Source organism: Trachinotus anak, unplaced genomic scaffold, assembly GCF_046630095.1.
Source record: "Trachinotus anak isolate AG129_WGS33_773 ecotype Australia unplaced genomic scaffold, CSIRO_AGI_Tana_v1 ptg000016l, whole genome shotgun sequence".
In the NCBI taxonomy this organism is placed as follows: domain Eukaryota; kingdom Metazoa; phylum Chordata; class Actinopteri; order Carangiformes; family Carangidae; genus Trachinotus; species Trachinotus anak.
Genome location: NW_027273867.1, coordinates 9841355 through 9860000, shown reverse-complemented (window position 1 = coordinate 9860000; position 18646 = coordinate 9841355). Strand labels below are relative to the sequence as shown.

General features: G+C 41.5%; 1 protein-coding gene across 1 annotated transcript in view; it reads left to right on the top strand.

The window, feature by feature from the left end:
• Nucleotides 1-14673: 14673 nt before the first annotated feature.
• Nucleotides 14674-18646, top strand: part of adgrb2 (adhesion G protein-coupled receptor B2) — a 228823-nt gene continuing 224850 nt past the window's right edge. Inside the window, exon 1 of the mRNA XM_071499909.1 lies at nt 14674-17010. The gene's annotated coding sequence lies outside the window, so the exon portion shown is untranslated. The remainder of the gene's footprint in view (nt 17011-18646) is intronic.

The window sequence follows — 18646 nt, the reverse complement described above, 5'->3', positions numbered from 1 at the left end:
GATAAAAGCACTTGCACTATTTCCAGCCGTCATTCGCTCAGGCACACAGACACACACACACACCCACACAAACAAGCATGCTGCCATTCGTTGTGCCATTTGCCAAGACCACGTGGACCAGCCTCCAACTTGTTGGACACAAAGCCGAGATAAGATGGATTTAGGCGCCCTGTCTCTCTTTGTATTTCCCAAGCAAAATGTCAACAATACAAGGTGTCCTGGGGAGTGGCTCAAACTAAATACCTCTTCTCTATCAGTCTGTCTGGCCTCTGATCCCCTTTGATTCCATGTCGTTCCATTAAAACTCTGAAAGGATCTGGGCTTCTTATCTTCTGTCTGCTCTGTCACAGTCATGCAACCGCCAATGATGAACTATACACTGCTCGTCTTGCCTCAGGGTGTGTGTGTGTGTGTGTGTGTGTGTGTGTGTGTGTGTGCATGTGCAATCTAGAGCATAACACATGCATGAGTTTATAGATGTAACTGTGGGTGTGCGTGTGTGCGTACTCGTGCAGGTAAGTGGCTGCTGATAGTCCTCCTGGCATTGTGTGGACTGCCTTGAGTGACATGTGGTATTAAAAATGTCAGTGTTAGGTGACAAAGCTGTGATAAGGAGCCATTGAGAGTCATCCTCATTAAACATCAGTCCTGCTTGGCTTACAGGCCTGTTGCCCTGGGCGACACCTTGCATTGTGACACGTGGAACAACAAGAAATGCAAAAAAAAGAGAAGAAAAAAAAGATTGTCTTGTGCTGGTCGCGGAGTTGGCTCCTTTTTCTGTCACCCTGAGGTAATTTGATGACTTGTTCTGCATTAATCTGATATACACTGAAGTATTCTCTACTTTGACAGTTCTACAATAAACATATGAGCAGTTTAAGCTTAGTCAGAGGTGCATGTGTTTACTTATTGTGAGTCCTAAATTAAAGTCTAGTCATCTGTTAAGTATTATAGGATTAAAATAGTTTTGTTACCAGCTGCAGATGGTGCTGAAAGGGATTTGTTTGTTTCTTGTCTCTCTCTCTCACTCTCTCTTTCTCTCACTCAGTCGCTCACACGGTGGCAGGGAGGGTGGTGTACCGGGGCTCAAACCATTCCAATGTATCTGTGTGCTTATCAGTTGTCCTTAGAGCACCAAACAGAAGCATTGTGACTGGGGATTTCTGACCGACAATACTGACTGCAACCTGCACTGTGTCAGTCGATTGAAAATAGCTGCACGGATTCAGCAGCTTTTCAGCTACAGGTATATATGACTCTGTGTGTGTCATGTTGTGCTGGTGTCAAAGAACAACACGGTTTCTCTCTTGCTTAAGTCTGATTGCAGTTCCTATTTCCTTGTTGTGTATTTTTACACACACATTCACACACACACATCGCTCAGGTCAGAGTCATAATCCTGTTTTTTTCATCATGCACAATGAATATACAAGAGCTTGTCTAGATGAAAATGGTGCACGAGTGTGAACAATTCATTTGGCTACAAGTGCATGTGGCACTTGCATGTTACAGGGATAACAGGAGCTCACATCCAGGCTCAATGTGGAATACAAAAGGAAGGGTTACACAAGCAGCTCAAATTCAGCAGCACATTATTATGTGCATTCAGGCGTACTGTATGCAGCAGCCTTGGACTACGGTGAATTTTCATTTAAAATGCTGGAAGTGCCTAAAGTGGTTTCTGCATGTTCTGAATTGCAGCATAAAAGTGCTAGTTTCTTGCAACTTTAGTAGTAAAAGCAGATTTACATTCTTGCTTGTGCTGCTAAAATTTCCCGTGGTTTTTTTGCATGTCATATCTAAAATTTTTCATTTTGTCTTTTCCTGGTGGTTGGGAACCGTGGAGGTTCAATACAGCTAACAAGACCCTAATGGGCACTGTGCAAATTTATCAATATTGTACATTGTATTAACTCACGCTACGCGTTTTAATCATTTTTTTCTGCATGGCCAAAACCAACACATCATCACTCCCATTCGTTACACACACTTGTTCAAAGACAACGTAACGCACTGGGTAGAGTCATTTTCAACTTGCAGAGCCAACTGCTACATTTATTAATGGCGGTGGAGTCGCCAGGAGGTGGATGGTGGGCATACAAAGCTTAAAACTGTCATACCACAGGCTGTATGGAAAAAAAAAAGTTTAGATTTTGTTTAGGCACGCACAGCACTCACTAACTACAGTTTATAATGGATCTTGTGACAATAGCCATGTGGGAAATTGAATCACAGAGTGGCTCAAACTGCAAAACAGCAGACTGAAATTTCAGACATGCTAGAAATCAACCTGATCATCCAAAAGCAGCACCACAGATAGTTCTGGCAGTTCATCAGTTGTCATGAGCCCCTTAAATTTTACAACGAACATTAGGCAATCTCTTGGAAAATAGGCCTATTTCTAGGATTTGCCAATTAAAATTGAACTTAATTCTTACAATGTGTGCCCAGCTTTAGATATAATCTGGTATGTACCACTAACAGCACATTACCCCCAACTTCTTAGAAATATCTCCTCAAAAAGTTCAAACCTGCCCTTCTAGTGAGTCACAGACAGATTCATTTTAGTGACAACATCTTTTATTTTCTCTGGAAGATAATGCTAGAGTTCAGAGTTGTGTAGTGATATTGATCTTGCAAAATGAGGTGCTCTTGCAAAATCCCCAGCAAATTGAAACCCCTTCTTTTTCATATGCTCATTTTGTCAGGTGCAAAATCAATCACGTTGGAAAGTGTGTCCTCCACTACCTTGTCAAAAGCGAATAATGTGCTTGCCTATCGATCATGGACATGCAGAATCAGCCGCCGTGTCAATTTTCAAAGGAAGATGAGCTCTGGGATCTCAAAACCCAATCAAGAGAACATCAAACTGGTTTCCCACCTTGAGAAACACTGTTACATGTTTAGAGACTGGCAGCTAGGGTTGTCTCTATTCATGACTCACTGCTGAGCTTCTCCTTATCTCACACACCTCCAACTCTTCCAAATTTGAATGGACCTTTCCCCGATGCCTTTCAGCAGCCAATCACATCATTTAGCAGCTAGTGTTGTGCCAATTATCGTCCGAGTTCCAAGCCCAATTGCTTCAGTTCAGAGGCCATATTGGAGCCGGTCTTGATGATGAGTCACTGGCCAAGAGGCTGGCACCAGTGTTGGTTATGTCCTGCGGCTGGATAATTTGCATATGGAAACCAGCAGGGTTTGGCTTTAAAAGATAAGGGTCAGGGTCGCTTTTCTTTTTAATCAATGTGGTGTCCTGAGGCCTTTTGCAAAGCTGTTAAGCAAGAATTATTGGGAGTGCTTTGCTTTACGTCCTCAGTTCATGCCAAATATTTGGCTGATAATCAGCAGTATTGGATCAGTGCTGGATACACTCGACCCCATTTTGGTGAGTATTAGAAACCATAGATTGTCCTGCTACTTCCCTTTTTGTCTTCCTGAGTTTCACTGCCATCTTGGCTCACAATATAAATAAACAATCCACAAAAGTGAAGACAGATATAGTTTTTGGGAGATTTTAAATGTGAAAAATTAATTATTTTACTTTTAACTACTAGACACAGGTAGCAAGAGAGGTGGCCAAAACCTGACCAATTGTCATGGATTATCAAACTTCAATATTTTTAGAGCGCTTCCACGTCTTCACATTCTTTTTTGCTTAAAGGAGTGATTTGTAAGTATTGCTATTGCTACATAGCCATCATTAGCATTAACAGTTGTTTACTCACCAGTCTTACCAGGAGCTTCAGCCATCACAAGAGGTTATGGTAATCCCTCTGGGCAGCGCTACTTCTTTAGGTCTGACTGGACACTACAGTAACTCAGTATCGGAAAGTTACAAGATGTCGCAACTGGGTTGGAGCCAACTGGTTAGCATGCTAACTTAAGTAGAAGAAAAAGTGATGTGAAGCAAAACAAGACAGTTCCTTTCAATCTCTGTAGATAGCTCTTGGTGACTAAAGGAATGAACGTTGATACTGAACTTTCAACATTTCTTGTAGACTGGTAAGTAAACAGCTGTCATCTCTTACACCTGTATGGTATAAGAGATAAACATAAGTCAATGTGCCATGTTAGCCTAGTTTGGTCTCAGCTTTTCAATTAATTTATTTATTTAAAATTTTTGATTGTACATGAAAATCCACATGTAGAAAATAACATACCAGTAACAGAAACACCAACCACAACAACACATTATAAACACAATGCTCACTCTAGGGCAACTCTATGGTGTCACACTTTAAATGTCAGCTGTGCACTTTGCAGCCATCGCAGCCATGACCCTGCTGTGACGCTGACATGTCAGAGTCATGACAGTGCTGTGTCGTCAGTGCTGAACCTTCATCCTGAGAGAGCTTACAAGGCTTACTTGTGTGTGGTTCAATCAATAAAAGATACTGCACAAGCCCAACAGTGATGTATTAAGAAGCATGAAATCACCACACCTCCTCCAGGTTGTGGATTCCTACACTGTATAATTATTATTATTATTATGTAAAACTTAAATGAAACACCACTAACAATTTAATGAGAAAAACTGAACCTTATTGGACTGCTACAATAAATTCAATAAATTCAGTGTTTGGTTTATGCCCTTACTGCTGTAAGGCAATGCAGCGCATTTGCATGAAAAATGCCATAGGCATGAATGTACCTTAACCTTAACCAAATTGTCTTTATGGCTTCTCCTTAATTAAAAATGTAGTGTTCTTCATGTTCCAGCTGATCAGGTCCCATAATGAGGTGATCAAAATCGTGTGGCTGATTTATGGTGTCACAATACTCATTTTGCGAGGGAAACATGACATTCACAATAGTTATGCCTACATCATGTTATGTGGTTCACAGCTTGTTCCATTCAATAATGTTTTATGAGGCTCGGGTGCTTCTGTCATGTGTGTCACATGCTATGAACACTGATTTCACCTTGGGGTGTATAGGACATGTATGCCAATGGGTTCATTGTGTTCCTTCTTTCTTTTAATATACAGTCCACTTGTTTAGAGGCTACAGTCATTATCAGGGAAAGTAAAGGGAAGGAGGTAAGTGCAAACATAATGGAAGGGAAAGAAAAAAATGTGAGAATGGAAAATGAGAAGGAAATGCTATTAGGTCAACCTGCATTTTTTTGCATTTTGCTTTCTTTGTTGGATATATATACAGTACTACTAAGTGCATTTTTCTATGCAGTTCTTTTTGTTTTTTTCAACTAACAAAATATGTCAAAATTAGTTATTTTGCGGACAGGGATGTTATATACATACGACTTTCAGAAGTAAACTTTGACAAGCTTATGTGATTCAAGGATTGAATCAGATCAGAAAATATATTGCATGCAATTCTACAGGAAGTACTGTGACCATAATTTATTGCAAGTAAAGCCGAGATGAAGAGCTTGTTTCTGCACAGGCATCCTAGGATTAAATGTTTTTATGCCTCTTCGCCAGCGAGGCCCCAGGGCTGGTATCAGGGCGATATCTCAGTAACTCCTTGACAGTACTTCTTCAAATTTAGCACAGACATTCGTTTGGACTCAATAATGAGCTGATTAGAATTTGGTGGTCAAAGGTTAAAGGTCAAGGTCACAGTCACCTCACAAAGCACGGTTTTGGCTTCTTGAACGTGGTATCTCAAGACCACCGTGAGGGAATTTAGTTAGATTTGGCACCAACATTCACTTTGACTTAAAGACCCATTTTTGGCTGTAACTCATGAATTCATCCACTAATTATGATGAAATTTAACTCAAATGGCTTAAGGATAAAATTAAGTGATGACATTTTATATCCAAATTGTTAAAGGTCGACTTTACTGTGGTATCATAATCAATGCTGTAACTCTGGAAGGGGAGATTGTGACCATATTTCCTGCTACTTGGCTGGTTGGTCGAGGCTTACAAACTCAAGCAGGTAATTCTAGTTTTTCTTTCATGGTGATTCAGATCTATCCTTAACCTTAAGTGGTTTAAGTTGCTTACTTTTAACCAGACCTATTCCAAGAGTGACGACAGTGTAAAGGAAGTTGAAGAAAGACTCAGTAGTCATCTCCGTTTTAATAATGCACACCAGACAAGGCCATCTCAAAAGTTCAAACGTTCAAAAAAGCTTTTTGTACCTCACAAGGAAATTGGTTTGCAGCCATGATATACAAAAATGCACATACAGAGACACACGTAACACCAAAACACTTATGGACATCAACGAACAATTTGACATGATGCTCAGAGTGATATGCAAGAGTTCATTTAGCAACAAGGTCAAAGTGCAGACATCGAGTAAGGAGTCTGCAAAGTAAAACTGTAAAATACTATCTGCCATTTACAAATGAATGGCAGTGGGGATGAAGGAAAACTTATATCTCTTGGTCCACATAACAGGCAAGCGAAACCAATGACCCAAGGGTATCACAACTGCCTGTTACAAAGGTAATTAAGCTGGGTTTGACTCCTCCCTGAAATCTTACCAGCCAATTTGATCAGGCTACCAAGCTGGTTTCTGTTGGCCAAGCATCAATGCAGATCATTACACTGATTGATTCAATAAAACTTCTATAGAAGTGAGTCACCATCTCAGAGGAGACATTAAAAGAGCACATTTTCCACAGGGAAAAAAAGTCAGTGTTAGAGCTTTTATTTTGTTATGGAAGCAACATGAGACAACATGCTCAGGTGTTTATACCTGTCTGCTGTCTGCCAGCACTTTTGATGTCGGTTTCTACAGGACTCAGAGGAGTCTTACTAAAGCTGATTATCGTGTTTTTAGTTTAAAACACATTTAGTTGAAGAATGGACTCACCACACCAAGATCCAAAATACTTTCAAGATTCACAGAAGGATCTGCAAATTGGGTTTGTGTTTGTTAGTGTGGTTACAGCAACACACTTTGGTGTACAAGTTGTAGAGAAGCGGAGAGAGACAGAAGCTTTGAGGAGAACCAATGGAAGAGTGCAGCTGATTGGAATGAAAGCCATTTACCTCATCTCAAATGTTAACCTTCTACTCACTGTGATCGCTGCTCTCTCCACCACTCTGCAGAACATAATTCAGTGAAAACACGGTCACCTGTTGAATGGAGGTGTCATATTCAGAGGCATTTTAGCCCCGTTAGGTTCACTCTACTTCCAAGTCTCTTTGTATCACAAAATGCCCAACCTTCCTCATGATAGATGTGCTTACATGCACGAACAGGGAGCAGGTGCTCAGTGTTTGAATGAACAAAGCAGTGATTCTAATATGTAATCCAGAATTTGCAGATACGTACAGAATAAACAGCAATGTCTGAATTGTTGTGGTACATGAAAGTTCATAAGAGACAATCAATTGCGCATTGAAATTGATTGTCTGCTCCAACACACCCCTTCTCCTCATTTGATGGTCCCTGCAGTCTGCCACACTGGGACACGATGGACCCAGGATTGATTTTAATCAGTGCTGTCACTGGATCAATGGAAGTTTATTACCCCCAGAAGGAACCCTGGCAATGAAGCTCTCCCCCCTGGGAAGTGTAGTTTCACCAGCCTTCATCATCCAACCTGCTAACGCTCCTTAGGGAGCATCTGGTATGGGAATTGCAGTTTTTATTGTGTGCAGTAAATCTCATTGTTATTCCTCTGAAATGTGACGGTTTAGGCAACAACTGGTGTCATGAAGGAAAATTGAAAGGAGTGCCACAGCAGAGTACACGTTATAAATATATTAGCCGACAACACATTTGCGGTTTTGTCAAATGCAAAGCAATGTGTCCAGAAGTGGATAGACAAAAGGGATCTGAGCAACAAAGCGAGGTTATTTATTTGTGCTCACAGTTCCCGTCAGCATGATGAAACAGTCCGTTTCTCATCTAATGTCTGGTATTTTGCGTGCACCAGGCGTTCCTTTGACAAACAACCGAGTGGCAGCGTTAACAGCGCGGCGTATTATATTAGAGCCATTTAGAGAGACTGCTGGAGCCCATTTCCCACTGCTCCCCACTGGTTTTTAGTTGCCCAGGTGACCAGTACATGGCTGTGATTAATTGAGCTTTGTTAATAAGCAATTCCACCAGCAACTGTCGGCCGGAGCAATTTCAGTATATACTGCATCTGTGTATGTGTCTGTGTGTGTGTTGCCTGTGGGGGCAATAGCTACACACATGCATGTGTCTGTGCCAAGCCTTTGCGCCTCCATGCCATTGTACACGATCATATTCACTTGGGGGTTAAATAATTACAAATAAGAGCGGTTTCTCCCCAAGATCATCCACATCGCTCATTGTCCTCACCACTAGTATTTGTCCAGTGATATATGAGGTGAACCTAATACTGTTCTCACCAACCCAATGTCTTGATTACAAACAATTATTCATTGTTACTTACAGTAATAAAAGGGTAATGGGGCCTCATAAATCTACTAGCTGGTACTCCCATTTGCTCGCAGAAGGGTGTTGCCAGTGGGCCCACTGGAGGATGCAAGAGACTCTGTGAACAGGATGGTCAGCGTCAATGTCAAACATTTTCCCTGCTTCATTGATTTAGGTCACTGACATAAAAGGCATCACATTATTGTTTAGTAAGTGGTGCTGATGGTAAATCTTTGTTCTAATTTATGTGTTGCTACGAAGAAAACTAAGTGACGTGTCATAAAATCTTTGAGGGTCCCAGCCTGCCAGGCTCTGATTGGATGCATTGGATGACTTTGATTAGATGAAAAGAGGCCTTAAAGCGTGTGGAAACAGATTAGGGAGCATAATGAAGAAGGTGATGTTAAATTATCTGCAGCAAAGTTGATGCTTTCAGTCACACCCAAGTGCTGATGTTGTAGAAAACGTATGATTAGCACATGTCAGGGGAAAAGCGTTTGATGTGCAGTGTCAGGCAGTGAAAAAAAGAGAAATACGGGAGGGGCGCGGGCTAAAGATCTTTATCATCTAAGCACATGATTTATGAAGCCTCCCTTTACAAATTCAACCTTGAATTAGATGCAGTATTTTCCTGTCACATCAACCTTTTTTCTCATTCCCACATTCTTCCTCCCACGCATTAAAACATACACAGTGATATGCACTGGATTCCTTGACTAAACTGCAACAAGACAGCAGTGTTTCCATGACGCTACTCCGGTCAGTCACAGAGGACAGCTCGTTGAAATTCTGCTCATCTCTTCCCTTTCTCCCTCACTTTCCCTCTGTCCTCCCAGCCCTCTCCCCTTCCATGGCCCGGGTGAAGTGGCCTGCTTTTGTTAATAGAATTATATAAACGCCAGAATAGAGACAGAAGAGGGATGGAGGGGGCAAATTCAAAGAGAGGAGAGAGCCAAGATTCTGCAAAAAGAAAAATAAAATCACTCATGTATATATTACACAGATAATCCTTTGTAAATAACGTATTATGCTCCTTTGTAAAACTGTCCCCCTCCCCACCAAGTCCACACACACACAAAATCACACACACACGCATTCCACCACTAAACCGATGATGATTGCCAGGAAGCACTTAGCATTGCACTGACCTCAGTGTTTATTGTAAGGATAGAAGGGAGGATTATAGAAAACATATAATAGGGGTGCAGATGGAGGGGAAAGAGGGTGTGGAGCTCAGATGGATGGAGGAAGGCGGATACTTAAGTAATTTGTGAAGGCAGACTCATTGAGGGAAAGACCCCTGATGGACTGCATGTCCGGTGTTTCAAGGACAGGTTGGAGCGGAGAGAAGTGGATGAGGGGTATGTGAGAAGGGAGGGGAAGGTGAGGTTATGAGTAGGGGTTGGTGGGTATGGGATGGTGGTGGTGGTGGCGGCGATGGTGGTGGGGGTGTAATGCAATAAGAGGGCCGTTTGATTCAATCGCGTTCCACGTCAAACATGTGTTTCATTCTGCTTCATTTAGCCCAGCCGAGGCCAGACTCTGTGACTCCCACTTATACTGAAACATGCTGATACATTCTGAAGAGGCAGCACCCGCTTACATGCGTTCACATAAATGCACCCATAGGCGCCAATGGGATAAATATCCATCAGTATCTCGCAAAAGGTCTAAAATGCTTGCACCGATTTCTGTCTGTGACACCCAAAAACACACGCACACGCACACACACGCACACATATATACGTACAGATGCACAGCTGAAGCTGCTTTTGGCCGGCCCATTAACCATGTTGAGAGGGAGGAAAGTCGGGGGCAGTGGAGTGTCTCTTATTCCAACAATCAATCATACATTAGGCAGATAGCATATCCAACAGAGCAAGCTGCCGGCCAGACGGGGAGACAAACAGGAGGAAATCGCAGCCTAACATCGGAGGCCAGATGCATAAAGGTCTGTGCGGGTTCAAAATTAATAATCTGTGTGCGCACAACTGAGGAAATATGCACACACCTTGTATGTGTATGCACGGCTCTGTATAAGGAATCGAAACTGCTGGGAAATGGCGTACTTGGTCAGACAAGTCGGATTTCCCACATTTAGTCATAAATTGATTGTAGGTAAGCCGTTAATCACCAGTTTTAGTATCAATACATCTGACTCATCAGCTGGTCTCTGGGCCTGTCAGGAAGCACCAGAATTGTGCCGGTGAGTGTAACACTATAGAGAAGTGTTTCGACCACAATAACACTGTTTATCTACAGCGCAACTGGCTGACAACCTAAAGGAAAAAAAAAAAACAACTTCCGTGTCATTTTTCACTTCACTACATCACACGTAAGTCACTGTAACAGACTCTAAGACAGTCTGACATGTGCACAGTCTCACCACATTTACAAAATCAACTTCATATGTAGAAAATTGTGTATTTCTTTTGTGGATGTACTGCACATCATTTAAACATGTAGCCCCAGCTGTACCTACGTGTGCACCAACAGTTCTTTCTGGCAGTATAGAGAAAGTTACCAAGGTTAAGTCTGACAGACTTTATATTTATATATGAATTCAAGTCATTATAAAGCGCTGTGGACACTAATAAATAGACCAGCTTTTGCTCCACTAGCAGGGAGCATCACTCAGGCTGATTTTCATTAACATGCCTCTTCATTTATTCATGTGGTGTTTTTCCCACCCAGGGACACTTGTTCTGTAATGACCCTTTCAACCTCATGGCTATATCTGTCCACTTTTCCTTCTTACTTGGCCTTTGCTCTTCGGTGCCCATAAAGGAGCACTGCTACTTTGAACCATCAAATCCACACGGACTGCAGTTAGATAATTATCTGAGGTATTCACTTCGACAAGGGTGAGTTTGTGCTTTGTTTATATTATGTAATACTGTCCACTATTATAGCTGTAACATACTACACTATTCCTCATAGATATTAACAGGTTTGCATGATATAAGCAATTACAGCAATTTTATGTCTTTTTGTCAGCGACAGCCAGAGCCAGAGGCATTATGTTTTCAGGTTGTCCGGCCATCCCATTCTTATCAACATGTCAACTCAATGACACCTTGACAGACCCTCTTTGAATTTGACATCGAAATTCATTTGGAATCAAGGATGAAGTGATTCGATTTTGGTGGTCAAAGGTTAAAGGTCAAGGTCACTGTGACCTCACAGAACACGTTTTTGGCCATAACTCACATATTCATTCATTCATGACACAATTTAACTCAAATGTCTACAGAGAATAAAATGAAGTAATTGCATTTTACATCAAAATGGTCAAAGGTCAGCTTCACTGTGACATCATAATGTTCTGGTGGGCTGGTGGAGGCATACGACCACAGGAACTCTAGTTTTTATAAAATTTGGAGCATTCATAAGCCTGACAGGATGAGCTGTGATCACTTCGGTGATCACTTAGTTTTTCATCCAACACCATCATCAGTTTGAAATTTTTATGCGTCCTGTACTGTTATAATTAAATAGATGCAAAACAAACAAAATTTACATCAGTCTCAGCTGAACATTATATGAATAAGTAAATTAGTACATTAAGTACAACAGGGAAGAGCTGATTTTTCTGAAAGCACTCAATAATGGCACTCTCAAGACTTGTTCGGTGTAATTAAACCCACATACAGTATGGTGTTATATTGCCAATGAACAGTATCTTAATCCTCACACGACCAACTCTGTGATCATACGATCATCTTGATGATGTGAATGCTTGCAAGTCATTACCATGGGAATGGTTCTCATCTCTGCCATGTGATGTGAACAGGGCATCAGCAAAGCCTCAAAGAGCTGCAGACTCTAAGTCTCAGTTGCTGCTGCATCTGCGATGGCTGTTTGGCTGCTGCTAATGCTGCATTGAAGGAACACACCTTAATTGGCACAACAAGCTGCTGCAGGCGTGATAGTGGACAGGGTAGGTAGGAGATAAAAGGATGTCAAAGCAACGAGCACTTACTTTATTGTATTTGTGTTATAAGGACAATGAAGCCTAGGAGAGTATAAGCAAAGCAAACATACCTCAAGTTAAACATGCCTGCCTGAAATTTGCTGTTGTACAGAGATGAAAAGGACGAAGGAGCCTCAGATCAGCTGCAGGCTACTGTTTGATGAAAAATGGCGCTGTACAGAGAAGCTGAGAAGAACATGATAACTGTTTCATAAAAATTAGTTGGTTTGGACAGTTGGTAAGACATCAGATAGACCATAAGGACAGTGGTTTGAATTGAAATTCTTAAGCAAAAATTAAAGGAAACATTAAGATAACACAATTAAGAGTCTAATTACGGCACTGGGAAACTACAAGCTGCCACAGCTGTTAGTGCGGCCTGGCACAGACTCCTCAAGTTGCTGCACCTCTACTGGGAGGATAAGACTGTGTCCTTCATAGTGATTATGTTCACAGCACTGTGTATTTTCTGCCATTAAAGTTAAGCTTTAAGAGGTTGAGTGGACCTATAGGAGACCATGGCAGGAAAACCCAACTGCTTTCCCATTTTATATCTTTAGTTTATTCAGCTGTTTCTTTTATTTTGCCATTGTGTGGGTATCAGCAGGAATAGTGCAGCCAGACACCTCAGACAGCAACACATGCTTCAGTGAAAGAAAAAAAAACTCCAGAATTCATATTTGTTTTTCTGTTTTTTGGCATTTGCAAATATTAAAAATACATGAATCCTCCTTTTTTTTTTTTACAGCCATAAAAAAGTTGCCACTGCTGCATCAGCGGCCTTCCACCAGGCTAATAAATACATGATGCGGAGTCATAAAACTCCACTTAATGTCACAAAACAGATGCTTTTATCACATCAGCAAGTAAACAAAATGTGTGTGACTGAGGGAAACAGGTGGAGCCCGGCTCATTGAAAAGCTACATCACACAGTTTGTCGCTCAATATGAAAAAGGGGAGCACATAAAAAAAATGAATGGTATCAAGTTCATCAAGTTCAAGATATGGCAACTTTAGAAGTTTGTTACAAACTAGACAAAGCTGACGAAATGGGTCTGTGGAAGTCATGGCATGGTTGTAATATAATTGTGTGTCTTTAATCATAAATCAAGTTGTGATGCATGGCGGTATCATACAATGAACATCCGTGTGTGCCATGTTGGCATCTGTGACTTATATTTAAAGTTAAATGTGTAAGATCATGCTACTTGCTCCACATGCATAGGTCAGAAATCCTTTAATGTAAAGTGGTTGCAATATGGTGAACTGATTGACATGTATATTACACAGTCTACTGGATGCATACAATCTCAATGTACAGCCATCGTATTATGACATAAGCCTACAGTGACTGAAGTAATTGGCTTGGCAACAGCTGGACTCTAAAACAGAGAGCCTTTTGACAACATAATTTTCATATATTTATACCAACTGAAATGTTTTCTTTGCTGTTGAACATAGTTTCTTTGGGAGCGGTCCTTTGGGATGGAGATAAAGATCACTTTCTAGGAGCTTCAGCCATCTCTGTGTTTCTCTGATGCTAGTTGGGAGCTGTTGCGTAACTTCAAGCTCTGGATGGGACGGGCCAGGGGGCCCGAGCTAGCTGGTTAGCATGCTAATTTTAGCAGATACAGTGGAGGAAATAATTATTTGATCCCTCACTAATTTTGTAAGTTTGCCCACTGACATAGAAGCGAACAGTCTATAATTTTAAAAGTAGGTTCCTTTTTACAACGAGAGACAGAATATCAAAAAGAAAATTCAGAAAACAACATTATATAAAAGATATAAATTGATTTGCATTTCATTGAGTGAAATAAGTATTTGATCCCCTGCCAACCATTAACAATTCTGGCTCCCACAGACTGGTTAAATACTCCTACTCCTTAGACTTACCAAAAAAAAAAAACTTGTTACCTGCAGCAAAGACACCAGTGTCAATCAGTCACCTGTATAAAAGACACCTGTCCATGCAATCAATCAGACTCCAACCTCTCCACCATGGGCAAGACCAAAGAGCTGTCTAAGGACATCAGGGACAAGCTTATTCGAAAATGGAAGAAACACAAAATGACCATCAATCCACCTCGTTCTGGGGCTCCACGGGAGGAGCTTGCTTATGATCTCAAGGCAGCTGGGACCACAGTCACCAAAAAAACCATTGGTAACACACTACGCCGCAATGGATTAAAATCCTGCAGTACCCGCAAGGTCCCCCTGCTCAAGAAGGCACATGTACAGGCCCGTCTGAAGTTTGCCAATGATCACCTGAATGATTCAGAGAAGTCTTGGGAGAAAGTGCTGTGGTCAGATGAAACCAAAATCGACCTCTTTGGCATCAACTTGACTCGCCATGTTTGGAGGAAGAAAAATACTGACTATAACCCCAAGAACACCGTCCCCACCGTCAAGCATGGAGATGGAAACATTATGCTTTGGGGGTGTTTCTCTGCTAAGGGGACAGGACGACTTCACCGCATTGATGGAAAGATGGATGGAGCCATGTACCGTAAAATCCTGAGCGACAACCTTCTTTCCTCCGCCAGGGCACTGAAAATGGGTCATGGATGGGTCTTCCAGCATGACAATGACCCAAAACATACAGCCAAGGCAACAAAGGACTGGCTCAAAAAGAACCATATTAAGGTAATGGAGTGGCCTAGCCAGTCTCTGGACCTTAATCCCATAGAAAATCTGTGGAGGGAGCTGAAGCTTCGAGTTGCGAAGTGACAGCCTCGAAACCTTAAGGATTTGGAGATGATTTGCAAAGAGGAGTGGACCAAGATTCCTCCTGATATGTGCACAAACCTGGTAATTAACTACAAGAAACATCTGACCTCTGTTTGCCAACAAGGGTTTTGCCACCAAGTACTAAGCCATGTTTTGCCTGGGGATCAAATTCTTATTTCACTCAATAAAATGCAAGTCTGTTTATGTCTTTTATTTAAAGTGATTTCCTGGATTTTCTTTTTGATATTCTATCTCTCACTATTTGAATAAATCTACCATTAAAATTATAGACTGTTTCTTTGTCAGTGGGCAAATTTACAAAATTAGCGAGGGATCAAATAATTATTTCCTCCACTGTAACTCTGAAATTCAATAGATGGAAGTGTTGTGCATGACATCATCACTGTGGCTCCTTCACACAGTGTTGATAGTGTTAGTTCATTTTTTTTCTGGCCAAATCTTACACATTGCACCTTTAAGGGATGCATTATATATGTCTGAATGTGCACGTACACCTTGGTATGTAACTGGGAATTAGTAGCAGCCAGCGTGTTATGGGTCACTCACGTCTAAGGCAGTGAATTATTGCAAAGCCTGTACCTGATTTTGAACCCTGAGCTTATCTCCTTGTTTAAATGTTTGCTCCTCTCATGTCTTTTTTTGACACCCTGGGGGGGAAAAAAATTAAATGTCAGAAAAAGCAAAAGCAAAAGCTGAGCTTAAAAACGTTTCCAAAGGACACTCCCTGAGGATGCCACTTTGGGAGCTCTTCAAAACCTTTTCATCATGACATCCAGGCTTCAAGGGTTTTTCACATGCACAATACCTACAGTTCTCTATGGAGCTAACTTTGTCAACTTCCTACTGTTTTTTTTTTTTTAATGAATGTTTCCCTCCCCCCTGCAGTTTTTAAGTGCACCACCTTTGACTAAAAAAACAACTTGAATATGTCGATGAACACGTCATATTAAAGAAAAGTTCTCTGTTATTCCATAAACCCAATTACATAAAATAACTCATATCTGTCCTCTGTTGGCTCCAATGATGAGTAAATATCAGCATTTGTTTAACTTTCTTATAGCTTTTGTTTAACTTTATGTGAGTTTCTCTTCACCAGTTTTTATGTGCATTTTCAATTGCTGCTGAGTGGAAATAAGAAAAATGTGAAAGAAAGTCAAAATATCACAAATAGTTTTTATGCCTGGCAAAGGTGGAAAAAGTTGGTGTGTTGATAAAAACAAAATGTGACAAAGAGCAATGGAAACAGACTGAATAAGTCATGATGTTCAGTATATGAAATATTCAGTGTTTCCATCACATATTTTTCCATTGTTTTCCACCGTTTGAGATTTGACTGGCACTCTATTAATTATGTCCTGTTGTTGCAGTTTTCTTGGGTTTTTTTTTAATCCTCGCCTGAAAAAAAGTAAGATTTGATAACAATAACTAGGATATATTTTATGCAAGAGCAACGGAAAGCTTTACATTCTACTTTAGTTCATTTGTTCACAGGCGCCTATAGACCTCTCTAAAAGGAAAACTGTGGGAAAATGTGCTTTAACTCTTGAAAAAGAAACAGCAGAAATCGCCCTGGAGCATCTTGACGCCTTAAAAACGCACTCAAAACGCAGCAGTCCGGCTTCAGCGTAGAGCGCAAAGGTAACAACCGACAGCCGCGCATCCGCGCTCAGGTGCGTTCGGTGTGTTCACCTGTGGAGTGAAATCTGATCGGATCTTTACAGGGAGGCTCCCAGTGTGTTCACAGAGAGCTAGCCAACAAGTGCGGGGTGCATTTGTCCGACACAGCGCTGATGCGGCAGGAAGGGACACAGACAATGAAATGAGCCAGGAGTAAACAATCTGATATGGACGATAAAGTTTATTGTCATCATCTTTGGATCCGTGCGGGCTAGTGGATCATAAACAATGGAGGATTGGACAGAGAATACGGCTTCTGGACCTACGAACAGGTATAGAGAATCACCCCCTGGCTGCTGCATCTGGTACACAATGCTGGTAGATATGAATAAGTCATATTCATGCGCTTATGGTTCGCGCAAAATGAACTGAATGTTTGAATTCTGGAGACTCTAAGCGACCTAACGAGGTACAGCACGCCTGCAGTGGGAATTGAAGCATTTACTCGTTCAGATCCCATTCAAAACATGTTCAGAACCGTGTGCACAGGCGCGTACACGGGCCAGCGGGGCTAGAAAGGGAACTTCTCTACTCTACAACTATACAGGGCTACAACATATATTACACTCCAGTATAACCTGGACATACGGGCTCTGTTCAGACTGGGTATTAACACCCATCCCAGGCGATCTGATCACAAGTAAACAGCTCTAAGTTCAGGTGTACCCAAAATGCACTGGGGACGCATTTTAGACCCCATTGCTCAGACCATATTCAGAGGTGGTCTAACTCACATGCGGTCACATTCTTTTAGCAGTGTCCACATTGAAGGACCTTTTTTTTTTTTTTTTTCCCCAGTATAGAGCTGTGAGCAGCGCATTGATTCGCCCAACCTCTCCGTACCCCACTGTCTCTCTCTCACTCACACACATGCGCACAAGCACATACGAGACGGAGTTAACGCGAAGCTGACCATTTATGATCGGATCACCGAAGACGCATCTGAATGCCAGGTCTGAGCAGGGCCACAGATATTGGTAGTGCAGTGTAATACAATCAGAACCTTCAAGAAAGTGAAACAGCCAGAAGACAAACTGGCAGTAAATGGCATTTGAAACCTTTCAAGCCTAAAACAGCTTTCCAAAAGAAAAAAAAGAAAGGGTATATTGTAAATATTTAATTTTTACTGCAGTCAACCACCATGTGACAGCTCTGTTTGGACAGGTTTTCTTCTTCTTTTTCCTTATGCTTGTGAGGTCACCACAGTCCTGCTTCTGTTGCCACAGTATGTTGCCCTCACCTAATTCATCTGTCTGCCCAACAAAAACATACCACGTATTTTTATTTTTTTAATATTTCATGACCCACTGAACACTGAGTATGAACTGCATTCAGTGTGTGCAGTATGTTTTTTTTTTGTTTTTTTTTTTCTGTGTCACTGAGCACATGCTGTGATTCTTTTTCAGCCCGGCTATTAAAAGATACCACATGTATGAATTATGGATGGAGTGTTAGAGGCTAACATTGAGCCAAAATGGGAGTTTCTCTTAAGATGAGCACGTGCAGCTGGAGAGTTGGAAGTCTGCACAGACGAGCCATGCATGTACCACAGGCATAGTATGTGCTCATTACTTCCTTGTTATACGATTTATGTAAGGTCAGAGTGAAGCCAACAGCTGAGGGTTTGCATGGCTACATTTCCATGCTCGTGCAGCAGGATACATTTAAAAACGTACATGTGTGACATGGATAATGCCTCCTGCTTTCCTGTCTACCCTCTCATACTTTCTTCCCCACTCACACACATAATCGCAAACAGACTTAGGGCCAATGGCCTTTACCTTTCAGTGTTTGCAGTGCTTATTGGAGCGTGCTGTCTATGCCATGGCCCAGCTCTCAACAATAGCCTCAGCAAAGATCCCATTTAGTTAAGAGCCCATAGAAGACCTGTCTTGAGGCTAAACACGG